At 35.9% G+C, this 19605-nt stretch overlaps 1 protein-coding gene across 8 annotated transcripts in view; it reads right to left on the reverse strand.

Annotated features, from left to right (window-relative positions):
• Positions 1-19605, reverse strand: part of LOC132198094 (stress-activated protein kinase JNK) — a 73398-nt gene that overhangs the window by 17409 nt on the left and 36384 nt on the right. For 6 of the 8 annotated variants that reach the window (XM_059621865.1, XM_059621863.1, XM_059621862.1 and 3 more), the window contains 2 exons: positions 17602-17645; positions 6682-6747 (listed from right to left, as the gene is read on the reverse strand). The gene's annotated coding sequence lies outside the window, so the exon portion shown is untranslated. The remainder of the gene's footprint in view (positions 1-6681; positions 6748-17601; positions 17646-19605) is intronic. The other 2 variants (XM_059621867.1, XM_059621866.1) reach the window with 1 other exon arrangement.

The raw sequence follows: 19605 nt of genomic DNA on the forward strand, positions 1-19605 counted from the left end.
TTTCTCAATATTTTTTCACTCGACGGGTGGCAAAGTGTTTCTCGGAAATGCAGAACAAACAACTAGTTGGGCAGAAGTGATGAATTAGGCGGGCTTTCCAAACGCTCTGAGTAACGTATCAAATATGCAAAAACAAAGGGATGTTTATTCATGATTAACGCTGATTTATTTAGATTATACTAGAATCAATAAACCTACAACCCACTAAATTAAACTAAAAGTTCTCAAAATGTTTATCAGTTTATTTGATTAGATCTTTTTTTGGTAATTTGCATAAAGAACGTATGGTATTTTAAATTTAAAACTTTTGTTATTTGTTATTTGATATTAATTATATAAGACTGCAAAAATATTTAATTAATTTAACAACAATTATTGTAAAAAAAATTGAATCAAGTTGACAAAAAAAAAAATGCTTTAAATTTAATTATGAATTGTAATTTAATAAATATAAATTTAAAGATTTGATCGCAATCAACTATAATATGTTAAAACATGGAAAAATAAGAGGAATTATTGTGTAATTTATTGATCTTATCAATCAATGATGAATACTTTGAAAGAAAAATAATTAGAAATTAACAAGTGATAAATAAAATTTTGTAGTATTTAATGATCAGAAAAATTATATTACGGAAATGAATAAATAATTAATTAATATTCTTCTGCGAGGTTGAATTAATACCAATACCGGTCCATTCAAAAATATTAATCAAGCGGGTAGCAGCGTTGCTCTCGATATGAATGGAATTTCGAGAGAGCCAAAAATAGAGCCCCAGCAAATTCCTCGGCGAAAGGCATCAAATTGGAAATGGCGTTCGGAATTGAAGCAAACCGGAAAACAAAAGGAAAAGGTGGAAAGGAGAGCGACGTTGGTTCGCTCGGGGCCAGATTACATCACATTAAAAGACCGGTCTATTTCCTCATGCGCGCATTCCGCGCCGCCTTTTTTACGGGTGTATTCGCGCGTCGCTGCCAAGATTTCTTGTTGGGCGAGACGCGAGGAATGTCTGCAGCGCAGTCCTCGCCAATATAGACCGCCGTGGTAATGAATGCAAATACTGTTATGTTGCCATTTGGCTAGGCCGGCTGTGATGTAACACGCGGCAAAAAAATCTCGCAGCCCCCTTTAATTCAGCATTCGCCGGGAATCCCGCTCGCTTAGTTAGTTAAGAGGTCATCCATGGGTTGTGGAAACAAATCAATTTAAATTTATTCGGATTGGAATTTAATGAAATATCATAATTCTTTTATATAGGGTGTTTTAGCAAATATCTACTAGTTGTAACCCCTTTATTCTCCTTATCAAATTTCAAATTTATTTATCAACTGATTGTGAAAGGAATAAATAATAATAATTCATTATCAACGAAGCTATCCAAGCCCAAGACATTATGGTAAGTTCTATTAAGAGCACATTCATTTCGTACTACTTTTTGCTCCTATGGCATTATATCATAAAATAATCAGATTGAAAAGAAAACAAAATAATTTTTTGATCGCCAGCTCTTACAATTAGTGTAGTCTACATTATAAAAAAGACTACATTTATAAATTAAATAACTTAATAATAAAAATGATAAAATAGATATTTTAAAACTAAAAGAATAAAAATTAAATTATTATAAACGATTTCTAAAATGAATTAAGATGTTTATTTTTAAGTAAACATTAATAAAGTAGCTAGTGAAAATTTTGAATTCTTTCAAATTTGCTTTAAATAAAATAGTTAAACTTTTATTGATTGATTGATGTTCCTTTTATAAAACCATATAAAACTAAATTAGATATTTCCCAGTAAAAAAAGCTGAAATTATAAGAAATTACTTAAATTTGTGATGTATTCAAATCAAGCCAAATTAATGATATAATTCACTAACTTATTTTCAAATGAAAAACATTCATTATTAATTAAAATGACAGTGACTTTTATGCTCAGCGTTCACAATCCTCTTTCCTCGCGAGCCGACACATCTCTATAGTCGATCTGGCGACGAAAAAGGGTTCTCGCTCTTTTTCGCTCGCTCTCTTGCGCCCGCCGGCGATAAATTAGCTCCTAAGTAGCCAGCCTGCTGTTTACGCGTCGCGGTGCGAGATAATTGGACGCTGGGCTGCGGCCGGCGTATGCAACCGGCGCGACACACGCCACGCACCGGTTGCATAAAACCGAAACTGCCTCTAAAGACAGTTCGAGAGAAAAAGTAAGGAATAGTTTCTTTTTTTCCAAAGCTGTGTTGGGCGAAATTGTGGGGTAGATTGGTAGTTGTTTTACGACGCTTTTATAGCCAAAGGCACAAAGGAAACCAACCCAATCTGTACCTAGAGAGATAAAATGTGTTTTGACCCAAGAACAAATTGAGTTTAAATTGAGAGTCGTTACTCTTTCTTGTAAAAATCAATTAAAGATGAAACTTGATTGAATTTAAAAGACAATCAAAAGGTTCAAATTTTTTCCTCATGCATATTTATCTTCTGTTTTTTATTTCATGAACTTGTAATTAGTAAGTTATAAATAATAAAGAGTACCAATCAACAGTCTTTTAAACCAGTTGAGCAATCTGGTTCAAATAATTTCGCTTTATTTGCGAATTCAAGAGCGGCAGACGAGTGGGCTCTTTTTTATCAAGAATTTGGCACCAGTGAAAAAGAAAGTGACAACAAAAGAGGACAAAGAAACGTCGCAAGTGCAGTCAGTGACTGCGAAACGAAGAAAAGCGCGGCGACAATACGATGAGGCTCTCTTGGTGAAATAATGTAATACCACAACAAAGCTAGAGCAGACGTGGCGGAAAGAGAGAAAAGCTTTTGCCAAACTGTCTGATTTCAAAAAGAGCATATTGTTTGGTTTCAGACGCGGAAAAAACTCAGCTGCCACGGAAGAATTTCAGACGCTCGCGAGAGGAATGAATAAAATCCAATTTCGTAGAAAAAAGTACGGATCAGAAAAGACAAGCAACAAATGCTCTGATTTTTTAGAGAATAGATCTTATCTTTTCATGCATCAGTTTATCGTCAAACACTGTTTTTATCATAGAAATTATATTTCACTGCCATTTCATATTCAAATTTAAGAAAGAAGAAAATATATCACCAAATTAAGGTTGGCTAGAAAAAATAATCGATTATGATCAAGATTTATTGGCCTTTCAGACTCGGACTCTATTGCAAGAGAAGAGCTGCAAGCAACACTTTGCACACAAATTATGGCCTCCCATTTTTCTCTGTTTCAGCCCATCTTCCGACAGCCCTTCCTTTTCCTATTTGGGTCAAAACGATTCGTCTTCGAGCCCTTTAATCATTTAACGACGCCCATAAAGCTTTCGGCGGCGCTAAAACATAATGGCGGCAAAAAAGCAGCTCATCGCATTATGAAAATTAGCCCAGATAATGACTGGGTTGTTTGTTTGATGCCTTTTGAGCTCGAAATAAATAAAGCAGCGCGCGGCTGCTCGCAAAAAAGGGGCCATTCACTTGGCTTTTACGTGCGCGCACATATATATATTTTATTTTATCTGCCAGCGCCGCTGCGGACGTAATTACTGCTGCTGAAAAAAGGAGAGGAAAAACTAAACCAACGAGTGGATTTTTCCAGCCTTCTCTGGCAGATTTTTCCCGGGCTACCTGCTTTTTTTTACCTCGTGCACGCGCAATTAGCTTTATTTGCGGGTGGAACTTATGATAAGAGAAATTCAAATTCAAAAGGGGAATTCTAATGGGATTATTTGAACTTTTAATCCAATTAGAGTCGTAAATTTCTCGGCCGACACCTTCCATAGTGCCGAGCTCTGTTCGCACGCGCGCTTTTCCTTCCCTTTCTTCTTGACAACTTTTCAGACGGAACGAAACGAGAAGAAGGGGCGCTGAAGAAAGTAGCGAGAGGATTAAAATGCGGTGGTGTGAAAAGGCCGCTCGGTTCAAACGTGCGGAATTCTATTCAAGTTTCATATCAATGAGATTTGTGATTAAAAACGGGAAGAAACTCCCTGTTACTTCAATTTAAGAGTGAGATAAATTATTTGTGCTACTAAATCTAGAACCAACATTTTTTAGTAAACTTTGCAGTAACAAATCTGAATCCTCCATAAGAATTCATTGTTGAATATTTATTTAAACTGTCATTGCCTTGAGGAAAAAAATTATTTAATATTTGCTTAAAAATTAATGAAATAAAAATATAGAATTATGCTATCTATGGACCTGCTATGGGCAAAGAAAAAGAACATTGGAATATAATTAAGTAATTAATGTAAAAAAAATAATATTTAAAAAAGTGATTTAACTGTAAAATTTCATAAATAAATATAGTAATTTATAATTTCAACATTCTTCAAATAATACGTTGAAAAATTTGTAAAACAATGTCTCTAATTTTTTTTTTTCAAATCTAGAATACATAAACAGATAATAAATTACTTGAAAAATTTCGTCTTTTGTTATTTTTGAATAAACGGATACTTCAAAGAGACACTTTTTTCCCTCGTAATGCTTGAAATTGCTATTCTCTGAATAAAAAAAAAATATAGAGTTCGTTCCTAGTTTTCAGAACCACCTTAGTTCTTGCCGATTCAGCTCAATTAGCAATGAACGTTTGCGTGCATGTCTGCTGTCGAAGCTTCTTGGCCCAATTTCCCGTTCCTTCTCTCCGGCGGCTCGAAAGCGGAGATGTTTGCACAAGTTAATTACGATCCGAACGCAAATTGGACTAACTAGCAGCAGCTTATTATAATCGCTCCCCGGTTGTACGTATACCATGCACCGTACCCAATTATTATGTGCACGTGCATTATTTACCGTCATGTGACGTCACACCTTAATTGAAAACCACCCGCCTGATGGCTTATTTTGACGCCGGCATTTTAATTAATGCAAATTTCGTTAAGGCGACGAGCGCTTTGATTAAAATTCACGCCGCTCTCGCATGAAATTTGATCGTCGAACGATGGCTCGGCATAATGTGCGCGTGGCAGCCCTCTAAGTCTCTTGTCGACACTTAGTTCGGAATTAGGCCTCGAGCAGCGGCTGGTGATTGCGTTATCATCTCGAGTTTCATCAAACCAAGATGAAAATGTCGTGTCTTGATATTATTTACTTGTGTCAAATCCAGTTAAATCTCTCAAAATCTACACCAGATCTTGTTTAATGTCTTAAAAATTGCTGTTATTAGCAAAATGAGTAAGTATTCTAGATATAATATATAATCGTGTTTCAATAAGTTTATAAAAATTTTAAATATAATTGAGAAGAAAAATGTTAATTAAATATCAACATTCACTTTTTTTAGTTAGATATTTTTGAAAATTAAAGCATTTGTTAACGTTCAAAATATAGTAGTCTAATTTTATCATAGATTGAACAGATTTTATTTCCCATTTACAAAAATATTAGAATTTTCTTTTGTTTCCTAGGAATTGACAATGATTAAAATAGGGAGCCTGGAAGGCAGCCATCTTGGATTTAGCATTTCTTTCAAACAATTAAATTTATTTCATATTTAGTCATAATTAATAATTTTCATAATTCTTTATGCACAACTCGTCATACTGATCATCAGGAATCTATGATATTGTTCCCTCAAAACCAAGATTTCTTCCACTTTGATACGCATTTTTTTTCATATGCCCTACGTGACAAAAAGCTACAAGATGGAAATTCTCGTGAATAGGATGTACAATCCAACCGATCAATGTACAAATACCTCTTTTATCCAAGTGACAGTTGTCAACCCCTTTGAGCATCTTTGCGCCGAATATTATCGACTTCAACCGGACCGAACTTTATGGTTCCATTCTCCCTTGTCAAGACCGCTCAGGTGCTATTTCCGTCTTTGCGCAAGCAACTCGTAAAAGAGCTGTTTTTATGGCTGTTTTAAGCCTTAATTGACACTTGCTTAAAACCCATCGACGCAATAAAAAAGAAAAACAGCCCAATTAAAAGTGGAATCTTCGCTTTTTCCAACGCGGCAGTAAAATTGCGCGGAATTTTAATTAAAACGGCGCTTCTTTTCTGCGCCGCGTCTTTGCTCTCTCCCCTCGCACCGGCTTGATGGGATTACGCGAGATTGATTTAGTGGGAAATAATCGAGAGGCGCGAAACAATGCGGCGGCTATTAAAGCGGCTCGGGTGCAATTACCATCATATCCAATTCTGCTCAGCCAGCGGCACACAACGAGTGGCTTCATTGATAAACAACCTTGCTGGTAAGCAAACGTGCGTTCACCCCTGCCGCCGAAAAACGTCAATCAGCAAACGCCGCAGAGTGCGAGAGAGGCAATTTTACAGCGAGACGCAATCCATCAAAATTATGTCTGCCGAGGGTGCAAACGGGCGACGAGCAAAAAGCGACACACACTCTCGGCCCGCGGCTGAATTCGATTGACAAGAAACGCCCATTCTTCGGAGGAAATTGGGTTTGCACGTGTGGAAAACGAATTCTGAACGCATACATTTGAGGCTAGAAATTTCATGTTTCATTCTAGTAGTTTGTTGAATTTAAAATAAAAATTTTAAGCCTTATTTAAAATTAGTTTTATTTATAAATTTTAGTTCCAAAAGTTACCAGCTGAGATTGATGGTTTAAATAATGAATAACTAAATTACGCAACCCTCTGGAAAATGCTAAAAAGTCGATATTTCCCTGTACGGTAAAAGCATTTTCGGATTTTATCTTTTTTTTGTACATACCAGCATGCAAAGAGTGCAAAACAGGCGGATTTGCCAACAGGGAAATTCTTCTCAGCTCAGCGCCTTCTGTAACACAAAGAATTCTTAAATTAAAATTACGATTCTCTAAATAGACAATTTTCTTGAATGGTTCAATAAATACTATTTAAGAAGCATTTCATTGCTAATAAATTTTGAACAAATTGAAGCAACTTTGAATAATTTTTCAACTTTTTTTTTTAGTCAATGTGAAGAATTTGTAATCTTTGGAGGCTGAAATTAATACAATATAAATAAAGGCAAGAAGCAGCAACATACGGAAAATGAGTTATGTCATTTGGCAGTGGAGTTAAAAAAAATTGTTGCACATTAATTTATTTTAAAAATTTACATTTATTTTTAAATTATGCTATTACAGTTTTAGCACAACTTGACTATTATATGTTTAGAATTTTTCATGACATATTTTTGTCGCTAAAAATTTAATTAACATTTATTATTAAATTGAAAAACAAATAAACAATTGTACTAAAGAATATTACAAGTAATGAAATTTAAAATATTATTTAAATAAATTAATATTAATATTATTTATAACAACAAAGCTCTTTGTATAAAATTAATGTATTACTTGATTACAATATTTTTAATCCATCCATAGTTGAAAACTCTTTTTTCAATGCACAATTACTCCTGGCTTTCAAAATAAAGTTCAACAGAGAGGGTGAATTTCCAGCCAGAAAGATGAAAACAAAACAAATCCAGCGGCTAATTCAGAATTCAGCGCTGCATATCAAAGCGGCTTCACCTGCGAGCGACGTCTGGTCCCCTCGACCAACTGCACTCGGCTTTATATCCCGGACTCAAAAAAGGATAAATTAATTAAAAGCAAATAATGGCCGGTGCAGCCTCGGGGCCGAGTTCATTGTGCTCGCAACGAGGGGTGGCCGGTCTGCAGGTCTGGACTGCACGTAATGCACCTTGATGAAGTAAACTCGGTTAGCCCCAAATGCGCGAATAAAGTCCCCCTGCGATATTCTAATTCAGGAGGATTTTTGATCTTGGTCGGCTTCCTCTTTTTCTGACCGACTCGGATCGAACTTTGATGCAATAAGATGCACCCGCGGCTATCACTGTCGAGTGTTTTCCAATTTTAACGGAGGGAGAGTTTTCTCTCTTCTCTTTCATGTTCGGTTCTTCGAGTGACCGAATCGACCTAGGGGTGCTTTTTTCTGCGGCGGGTCGGATTTCTGGCCCATTGGCTAGGATAGGAAGTAAATAGGGGATGGTCACGTGAACCTCGCTTTTGACTCTAGGCTGTGGGTGTCAAGTTTCCATCAAATTTATATTAAAAAGCGGTTTTATCACAATTATATTCAATTTTACTTTTTAGTAATTTTGTTTATTTTTGAAATTTAGGAAATTTAGAGTATATTTTTTAGCTACTTTATCTTTTTTTATTTAAAAACGGTTTTCCGGTTTTCCCACTTCTTACTTCTCACAAACTCTTTGAAATGGAAATGCTTGGCAACGTTTATGCAAGAGCGCAATAATTGAATTCTTCTCCCCTCACTTTCCGCGAATGATAGAAAAGCGACGCGAAAAGATCAATCATCCAACCCTTCCCAAACTTGCCTAATGCACTTTTAACACGAATGTTTCCTTCCCGTCTCGAGTGATGCATCCCGCCGGGGTCAAAGCTCCATGCAAATGCGCCACTAGCTGCAGCTCGGCGGCTGCACTGCACGCATCAAAGGAAAACAAAGTGGAGGGAGAGGGGCGTGGAAGTTGTTCCGACGCCCCAGAGCAATCTCTAATTGCAGCTGGACGCAAAAAATAAAAAAAAAAAGATGCAGATGAGTCGAGAAGGCGGAAGTTTCTGCAACTGTGTGTTTTACTTTTTGCACAGAGTAATGAAAGAAATTTTCATAAAAAAAGCTTTATTCAGGAATTCAGTAACATTGACGAATAATTTGTTTAAATGAAGAAAACTATAAAATTGATAAATTTTTATAAATTTATATAAAATTTTACTTGTAAATTGGAGTTTCTTTATTGCTCAGAGGCTACTAATAGGATCAAATGAAAACTGCCCAAAATATAATTAATAACCTTTTTCAACTGACAAAACAGACAAATTGAACTGTAAAAGAAATTTAAATCAAAATAATATAATTATTTACATATAATTTTTATTTTCGTCTAATTTCTACTAATTACCCTAATAAAAAAGTCATGCAATGTTGAATATTGAACAATTTTAAATTAACTGAATTATATTTTTGGAGAATTAGCTTATAAAATTGCCTATGTACTTTCTTGCTTAAATTTCCCTGGTAAATTTAAAGATACTGCTAAATAAAAGTTAATTTTGGTTTAAGTTTTAATATTGGAGAATTAAAATAGTCATTAAAAACCAAACACCAGAGTTAAAATATAAAAAGTGTTACAATTTATCACATCTTTTCAAACTTATAAATTTCTTGTAAACATGGATTTTCCATTCCACCTTTTGCTCTGCTTCAGATATATCTTATTTATAACCCTCAGATTCATCAGAATGCATTCAGCGACCTTTTCATCTTGATGATCCACACCCCGAGTCATGCCTTATTTATGCCTCCTGCCGTCTGTCGCCTGTTTCGATGTCGCTCTCCTCTTCTTTTCCCTCCGCCCCAAGGAGAATAAATAATTTGATCTGCAGCGGAACACACACGCGGAGGTGCCTGCCTACGTACATTATTGCACACCGCAGCGCTGAATGCGATTATGCCGACGGAGTGAATGGAATTGGCACGCCTCGTGCTCGACCCATATATTGGAAATTGCATTTGCGCCGCCCAGGGACTGACGTCGTCCCGCAGCTTCCTGAATATAAGAAAAAATGCTCCATTTCGCGGTGCAAATATAAAAATACTACGGTGTAGTAAAAACCAAGGCAAATAATCTGGTATTAAAATTAATCGTGAGTCAGTGAACTTGGCGTCTCGGGCCAAAGAAAAAGAGGTTAAAATGATTCGTTTCACGCTCAGCTGAGCAATTGGGTCTCTTTTTTGTCAGATCTCCTCGACGTTGAAAAGATGGAAAAAGAGAGAGGCGGAATTTTCTTTGCTTCTCTGCGAAGATTAAATGTTGCAGAAATGAACATCTTTAAGAGAGATTTTTTAATAAAATATGATTTCAGGTTTGTAAAATTGGGACAAAGATGGTTAAAAATATTTTTCTGTCTATATAGAATTAAAAAATAATTAATTTATACTGTTCAAACATGAAACTACTCATTTTTATCGTAAATTGCAATTGAATGTGATCACTAATCATTACAAATTTGTTAAGTTTCTGCAAGTTTCTATCTTTTCGCTACTTAGAAATTTGACAATTCTTCAAATTTTCTAGATATTCTTAATTAACAATAAAGATTAACATAAAAAAAAATGAAGATTGAAACATTTTATTTTTTTTATTTTTAAATTTGATTAAATTAAAACTGACGTTACTTTGTCATTTGATGTTTAAATTATTGCAATTTAAAAACTTTTTGACTGAAATAAAGAAACAAATATTTCCTAGTAGTTTTTTAGTTGTGCATAATGGCAGACATTAGTGATAATTGATAATTTTAATTTTATCAATACGTTGAAATTTACTTGATTATAATATTAATTCCTGCTCCACCTTCATTTATATTTACAAATTTTTTAACTAATTGTGGACGTAATTTTATTAAAACAATAAACAATTTTTCACATTCGCTATGATTTTCCCAAAATAATCAAAGTACTTATTGGCCCATCACGTGTATCGGTTTAGCTTTTATTCTGCGAATTTCACACGGAGCTTTCTTTGATCACAAAAGAGCTAAAACGGTTCGCAATTGACGTACAAAAGTGGTGCGTGCGAGACCAACCCACGCTTTTCCATTCAGTCGCGAATATTCTAGGCGTGTGCAATTTGCAAAGGGCTAAGGTTACACCCAGAGTCTCGTGCAGCACCGCCGGCATTTTGCTGCTTGCTGAATAAACGAGCCGCCGATCAGCCGACGAGCAATCGCGGTTTGTTAGTTCTCGAACAACACCGGCTCCTCCTGCATTTCCCATCCTACATATTTTTTCTTCTCGCACACGCACGTGATCGATAAATCGTTAGCCACCTTTGCTCCCTCGCTGTCTTGTTCGCTAACTAAAATATAAAGTAAAGAAGGAACGACGAGCGAGAGAAAGAAAGACGAGCGTTCTTTTATTTGCACACCTTCTAACGAGGCTCTGCGTATACGCGTTTGGCCTCGGGGAAAACCACGAGCTGGGGTTAGATGGATATTTATTGCCGAAATAAAAAAAGGAAAATAACGTAGTGGTCGGGAGGGAAGAAAAGGATTGCGGAAATTAAGTTTTTTGGTTTGGGGTGGAAATGAAAAAAAAAATCTAATTTATCGTGAAAGGCCATATTGTGAAAAAAAAATGATATCTTGCTAAATATGGAAGTCTCTATGGTAATTTATTTAAACATTTTGCTACTTATTAAGTGGGTCTCAAATGAGTCATTCCATGTTTAATTTTCTCCTCCTAATAAAAAAGAAAGTTTCTCACTAAATCTGAAAATAATTATATAAATCAAGATGTGAAACTTATAGGAAATTTTTTAGGTGAAAAAAATCTAATATTTGTAGATGATAAGCCCTGCTTAATTTTAAGTTGGAACAAATAAGTAAGACAATTTTCTTCAGATTTTTTCCCAATTTGATTCTTATCAGTTGATTTAATTCTTGTTAGTCTATAAATTTTAAATTCCTAAATGATCTTTGAATCTAAATAATAGTAAAACTATTATAATTTTAATGAGTTCAAGAACGCCAAAAATTAAAATATTCAATTGAAAATATTGAAGTTTTTTCCGTTCTTTTCTTCCCGAGCTCTAATATTATTTTTCTTAGATCTTTTTTTCTGGTAAAAGTGACGACGTTCGAGTTGAATCGTTGTTTTCCCCTCAGCTCACGTAAGAACGAGGTGCCCGGAGAACAAACAGGACGGGAAAAAAGAGACATGTGCTTGCGGGATAACAGAGGGTTGAAATCTTGCAGCCCCCAGTGGGTGATGCCGCACCGCCACACACATATAGAAAACCCATTTAGCAGGTCTTTATCGGGACATCAGACGCGCATTATGCTTTCTCCGCGTGTTTACCTTTGCGCGGGTGCAAAGAAAACTCATTCCGAACAGCTTAAATATTAATAACTTTCTCTTTGCACCGGGGCAGATTCCACGCACATTGTGCGAGGGTCCTCCCTAAAGCCCCACCTACCCATCAGTCTCTCTACGTAGGCAATAAATAAACAAGCACGCCGCTCATAATCGGACTTAAGCAACTGCGAGTAATATAGGAGGCGAGTTTGTTTGCTCAGCCCTGTTGCTGTCGGTGATGCGAATTCGCTTCTCTCTCTGCAGAGGTAGGTGTTGCGGTTTTGGCTTTGCCCGCGCGCGCGAATAAACTTGGCAAAAGTGATGATGCAAACACGAGAGGTTATCGCAAAGCGCCAAATTTCCGACAGACACGCAACACGGCGCCTAGTCAAAGGATTATTGAAAACGACCGCTCTCTTGCTCACAGTCTATTTTGGAAATATTGCTTCACACTTCAGTGGTCGCGAGAAGGAAATTCTTAAAAATTAAAAAAAAAGCATATTTCCAAAAAATAATTAAATAATGAAAAAAAATCCAGTCTAACAGTTGTAAATTTTGAAAATAAAATATTTTATTTCTTCTAAATGAGAGGATTTTGCTGCTGGTCGATGGAAAACAAGGAGCGTTAAATTTCTTTAATGCAAAAGAATGATAAACTCCAGTTTTTAATGAATTATTTACTTCTCGAATTAAAAATGGTAGTTTTTCTTTACAATTTTTCATAAGAGTATTATTGTTTACTGCAATATTATGAACACATGAATTATTTTTTTACTATGTCGATCTCACGAAACATATTTTTAATCTTTTTAAAAGCATCATTGTTTAACTTTTATGAAAGAAATTACAATAATCTAAAACTTAAAATAAAAGATAATTGAAAAAAATTATTTTACTTCTTCAAATATGCAGAATTGTATGCATATAAGAAAATATGGCTAACGGTTTGTTTTAAGCACTTTCAGTATCAAATAACAACAAGAAAAAATTATGAAAAAAGTTTCACAATCTATATTCTAGGAATATTTTGAATACTTTTTTACTTGAATAACACCGGCATTTCTGCGCAGTTGAATGAAAATCGGCAACATGCAGATCTAAGCCAGCACTTTTGTAACCGATCCAAGTTTTGAAGTGTGTTTTTTCTTTCAATTTTTTGCCCCTCTTTTATACTTTTCCGCAGAAAGCCACTGGAAAGTTGGCAAGCCTAATAACATGGCAACTTTTGCTTCGCCGCCACCATGTTTGCCAGGCAATAAATATCCCGAGCGATTGTGTGTGCCCCGTTGCCGCTATTTGTCCGAATGAGAAGAAAAAAAAAAAATAAGGCGAAACACAAAAGTAGGGCTCGCGTGACTCGACTCGCGATGGATGGTACGGCGGCGGATGTTGTAGTGAAAAATGCAGCCGCACGCCGCGTGCAGCTGCTTTTGTTGCTCCCTTTGAAGTTGCACTACTTCTACTTGGGGGGCTGATTAAATTTCCTGGAAATTGTTTTCTTCCGTCGGGATGCACAGCTGGGAGGATGGCGGTCGCTTTTCCACTGCGTTGCCTGCCAGACGAGTTTTTCTTTTTTTTTTTGCAAAAGCCGGCGACGCTTTATAAGCAAGCGACGGCCGTCATCAAATCGGCCGAGCGAGAAATTCGATTCTTCGGAGGAGCGGGAAAAAGAAGCTTTTGTCATTTGAAAAAAAGGGAGATGCACGCGTTAATTATCACCGCTTGTGTTGCCAAGGTGGATGATCAAGTAACGAAAGAAGCGGACGGAAATGTGAAATAACAAGCAATTTGAAACGACTTAATTGGCACATGATGCAACATCAACAGTTCTATTTTTATACGAATTGAGTCAACAAATAAAAAAAATAAAATTATTTCAATTAAAATAAGAAGATTAAAAGCAAAAAAATTCAACAATTTTGTAAGTGAGTTTGAATTGAATGTTTATTTCTGTCAATAGAATTTTTAAGTCCAGTAATCTTCAGTAAAATAATATAATATTTTAAATGGTGCTAAATTTTTAAATTTTATTAATTTAATTTAGAGGTTGTTATTTATTTCAAAATTAAAATTTATTGTCTTGACAAGACAAGAAGCAGAGTTTTGCAGGGAATTAAATTGATATGAAATTATTACAAGCATGTTAGGAACAATTTAAAAAAAAAAATCTGTTTTTGAACATTGATAATGTATATTTGTGTGAATCTCACCAAAACTTTTTTTAGCCAATTTAGAATTGTTCTCCAAGCCTCATTATTTTCATTATATTTCACAAGAAAAACAAGCGACATTTAAATTCGCAGTTTCGCTTTGAAATCAATCCCACGCTCGAGCAGACTCGCAATTTCCCGTTCGTATGAAGGGCGTGTGCTGCTTTTTTTCCAGCCAATCTAGTAAACTCATTTGTACAATTTTAGTGCGGCGCCGGCGGCGTTGTGTTTGTGCCGCCGCAGTTCGCAGACGGCATTTCCACAGTTTGGCTTTAAAAGGGGCGGCGCGGCGAAATAATAATAGCATCCCTTAAGGCCACGCCGGATTACATTAAAGTAACTAACTGCAGCGCGCGGCATACGCCCCGTCGGACCGTTTGCGTTTTGGGGACGCAATGAGAGGAGCGAGCGGAAGAAGAAGCTTTGTATCGATTTCTGGCGAGGCGAACCCGCTCTTGGGGTGCACGTTACGTTTTCGCTCTTTTATCAAACGTCTCTTCGCACCTTTTGCTGCTGCTGCAGAGTCGTGTTTACAAAAGAAACGGATTTATTAAAGGGCGGCCGCCCTCCCGATAAAAAGCGTGCTGATTGAGTCCGACTCGGGAAATAAATTTTATCGCCCGGCACAAAAACGAGGGGACCATTAGGGCACTGCATCTTCTGCTTTTTAATAATGCACGCCCGTCTTCATTTTCATAAATCTTTTCTGCTCTAATCTAGTCGCCCCCAGGCAGGTATTTTTCGCGCATAATCGAGAGAAAAATGATGCTGGAAAGGAGCAGTAAATTGCTGTTATTTGTTGGCGTATTAGCGAAGGTGACGCCCCCCTCGTGTGATGAAAAATTTCAAATTTATGATTCGGGTGCGTGTGCACGCGGAATTACCTGTCGGCTAATGAGCGGCAGCTTTTCGACGTCGCATTTTATGATTCTGCTCGGGGGAGCTCGTAAAAGTGGGAGAAATGGAAAGTGGCGTGAGCAAAGGGAGCTTTTTCCGCAAGCTTTTGAGAAAAGCTGAGAGTGAGATTTGACTTACCAATCGATTCTGGTGTTTCTTTCCTCTCACGTTTGAAAGGATATGCGATAAAAAATATTGCTGCTTGTGTAATTTCGGGCTTAATTTAGAATATTTTGTATTGACCGAGAAGAATAAATAATAATAGCAGCTTTTTAATTTGATTCCGAATAGAAATTTACGCAGACATGTTCAATTGTTCATGTCGTCAGCACTTTATTATTATTTCTTTTAAACTAGTCTTTGTTAGCTTAGACATAGCCTAGCTTGTACTGTTTTCATTTTACGACTCAGGTAATGTGGCCTCCTTTTTGAACTAAATTTACTGATTTTTTAACGAAAATTTCAAAATTGATGAAAGTATTTGTATATTTCTAATAAAAACCACCAACTTCAAAAGGGGTAAACAGTGATTAATTATGGAAATAGTATTCGAAAATTCAATTGTTATTATTTTAAAGGCATTTTGTATCATTGAGTTCTGTAAATCAACACAAATCTCTGATTCGGACGACGTAAATAAATTAATTTTTAATCATGAAATAAAGAAGCACGCGTCGATTTAAAATAAATTTGATGTAAAATGAAATTGTTATAATTAAATTTTTTAGATTTTATTATAACAATTTCAATCTAGAATGATAAATTTTAATATATTTTAAATAAATAAATTTTAATTCATAATAAAAAGAGAAATATATTTAAAAATAAAGAAACCAAATTAAAATATAAAAATTTTAATATTTAAATTTATTGAGTTATAATACATGTTTAGCACTTTTAAACTTTTCGTTGGCAAGCTGCTCTCATGAGAGTACTTTTCTGTCTCTGAAAACCAAACAAACACGCGGCCAGCGATATTTCATTAGCTCCTGAATTTATTGCCAGGACCACCTGCTATAAACCGCCGGCCTGCTGGTGCTGCTGTGTTTGCCTTGTTTGGCGCGGCCTGCGTTTTATTCGTGCCGGCAAACAAGCGAAAACGAGGCTGACGCCCCCGCGCACACTTTCGCCCGTCGAGCTGACAATGGGGCTGATTACTACCGGGATCGCTCTCTCGCTCACATCCACGCACTCACTCCTGGGAGAGATGGAAAGCGAGAGATAGAGGAAGAAGATGCGGAGCCGCCGCCGCACCGCATCGCCGCATCCTGCCGCCGGAGTTATTTATGCAACCTGCACGACACGCTTGACAAACTGGTTGCAGGCCTTCGATCGCAGGATGAGAGTGGTGGAATGAGTGAGAGAAAGTAAGACGGGGTGGGGATGCTTCGGCTCGCTTTGATTACAAACTTTTCCGAAGCTTCTCGTTCTTGGGAACAAAATGCTCATACCTTCTGGCATATTCCCTTTGAAATGAGTTCTGGAAGAATCGAGACTTTCAGATTGAGACTTTTCCTGAAGTTTTGGATCTATAGGATAAAATTTCTTCTTGAACCATAAAAAGAAGGAATTTCAAGAGTAGAAATTAAAATTACTTTTTTTTTGACAAACTGAAAGTTCAGCTTGCTTGTAGTTTTCACACAACATTAATGAGATCAGATTTATTTTTTATTTTTTCTCAATAATGCACCGATTAATATTTTAATTGTTTTGATAGGACACAATAATTTAAAGTGTTGTTTTAGCATAATATAAAAATAGTAAAACTGCAGGCAAAAATTGAATTTCAAGACTGCACAGGATTTCAATGCGAATATTACACATTTTGATTGAAAACTTAACTCATCACTTGTCTAAAATTCAATGTTACAAATTTTTAAGATTTCTTTATTAATTTAAACTTCAAAATATGGGAGGCGAAGTGGCAACTGACAATCTGAATTTCAAATTAGTTTAAATTATATAAGTGAATTGGAAAATATTTGAAATTTCATTGTATATTATAAATTCCTTAATTTAGAAAACAATTAAATGAATCAAATTTAAAAAACTTCTATAAAATAGTTCAGATTTTTATTTTTTCTTATTCTCAACTAAATGATAAATTTAAAAAAAAAGAGCTGAGGGCTAATAAAAGCAACTCTCTGCAGCAGTGAAGATAAGAGACTTTATGGGCACCGCTTTCGTGACTTTCGAAACTGGCAGTATAGTTGAGGAGCGTCAAGATGATGTCCTCGGCGAGTTGAGGAGCGCAAATTTGCCTGCATTATTGTACTATTCGGCCGGTCATATCGATTGGCACCGAGTTGTGTGCGTCACGACGGCAGGCAGCACAGCACAGCCCGCCTGCTTTTGCTACCACGCGGCGCGCTCTGATAATAACCGACCGACGCGCACCGCCCTTTATTATGAGAGAGAGAAGCACCGTGCAAATTATCCGGCGAGGTCACATTGCCAGACCACATGTTACCGCGTGGATTTATGCAGAAGTTGCGCGACCGTTTAATTGCTCTTTTGTTGCGGCACCTGCATTCCTCCCCGTCCCGGCCACTCGACCGACAACGACTGTTGTGAGTTTGATTAATTAACAGCACCGACGGATTTTGGCGGCTCGTTTGTTTGAATTATCCCCTGCAAGTCGCATTATTCACGCTTACCTTCCTAACTACGGTCACAGCGAACCTTGGGGTACTGTTGCACGCTGAAACATAAAGAGCAAAGTAGGGTTAGTGACACAAACTTTTAACACTAATATTAATTAATATGTAAATATAAAAAATGAAATTATTCAGTGAGCTTTTTTACTTTAACAGTTGGATAAACCAAAAAATTATTAGAAATTTAAGTAAACAGAATTAATCATCCCATAATTTTATTTGAACATTTTCTGCTTATCAGTAAACAGACCAAAAAAATGCAATAATATTCAAATAAAATAAATTTTGGTGCCAAAAATTGATCAATTTCAACAAAATATATTAAAATAATATTTTGAAAGCTAATCAAATTTCCTGATTTTTCACAGTTGTCTTATTTTTGATCAAGAAAAATTATGTTAAATTAAAAGAAAAAAATAGTTTTAAATCTGCATTTCTGTCTAAATGAGAATTCTCATTAAATTTAGTCTGATATGCATTTTTTTCTTTTAATTCAATTAATTATTTTGAGTTCACATAATAAACTAACTGTCTCCCTAGCGGATTTCATTATTTCGCAGATATTTTTTTCTGTCACAACATTAAAATTTTCAATTATTCTTAATATCAACAGTCTGTGTTTGGAGTTCAGAATTATTCCCCATCGCATGCGGTAATCCAATTTTTCGCCTGGACGCATTTCATCGACACACAAGTAATTCCAACAGCTAATAATTGCAGCGCATCCATGGTAAACAGACCTCGGGCGCAGATCGAATCGCAGTTTGATGATCGTGTCATTTTGGAAATTAAACCGAGTCCAAACACGCCGGCTGCTGCGTTTCAACACAAACAGAGAGAATGCGGCGTTATGGCCAAGGGTGTGGCCCACGCAGCGTTGCTCCGTTTGCGTCCCCCCAGCACAAATGCGCTTCAAAAACGGGGAGCAACTTGCTGCGCCTGACAGTGTACGACGACTAATTCAAAATATGTAATTTTAGCTTCAATTTAGAATAAAAACTTTTATTATACTTTTTGATGGCAGACTTCATTGAAAAGATATTTACAAGTAAAAATCATTTGCCATCTTATTTTTTTACATGATGTATTTAAGTGTTTTCTTGGTGTGACAATTTAACATAAATGTTTCTTTCTCCTAGCGCATATAATGCTTGGAATGTTTAAAAATTCTATAAATTTTTATTGCTTATAGAAATACTATAAATTTTTAAATATAAATTTAACAACGTTCTGCAAATATAGATAAAATTATTAAAATAAAATTTATTTTTATTTTATTTGTTCTAATTTTAGCTGCAATACTTATATTTTTTTTTTACAGAACACAAAGCATTTTTGAAAATACGCCACTGCAATTTAAAATCTATGATTGAAATAAAACTGTCAGCTTACATGATGTCAGTGATTCTTAAATATTAATAAATAATTTATCCTAGGGTTTTTGCCTTCGTTAAATTAGAATTATAGATAATACAAAATTAAAATCTTACAATCTATGTCAATAATCATAAACTTCCACAATTTACAACCAAAGTTTGTTTGGGATGATAAATACGATGTGAGGGTTTGTGTTCCCCGAGGCCAAATTGGTATACGAGGCGGGCGAAAATCAAGCGCGATAGACGGTCATTTATCTCCTTTGAAAAGACCCTGGATGCCGATGCTCCTCCGTTTTAGGTCACTTTTGTATGTCGTGCAATATTTCTCCTTTATTCCCCAGACCGTCCTATCTGATCCTAATTCTCGTTCGGACAAACTTTTCGCACTGGCGAAATCCTTCACGGCGGATTACTTGTTGAGTGATTTATGTGACACTCGGCGAAACGTCAGCGTAATGAGCAAAATCCTATTTGCCCTCTGTGGATACACAACTCGTTCGATAAACGTCAAACTCTTCCGGCAAAACTTTTGAAGGGAGAAATCAACCACATCTCTCTCGAAGTGCAATTAATTTGGCGCGCAGTCAAAGTTGTGTTTGTCTCTCTGGTGAGATGCAAAATGGCT

Source organism: Neocloeon triangulifer, unplaced genomic scaffold, assembly GCF_031216515.1.
Source record: "Neocloeon triangulifer isolate White Clay Creek 2 clone unplaced genomic scaffold, ASM3121651v1 ptg000012l, whole genome shotgun sequence".
NCBI classification, from domain to species: domain Eukaryota; kingdom Metazoa; phylum Arthropoda; class Insecta; order Ephemeroptera; family Baetidae; genus Neocloeon; species Neocloeon triangulifer.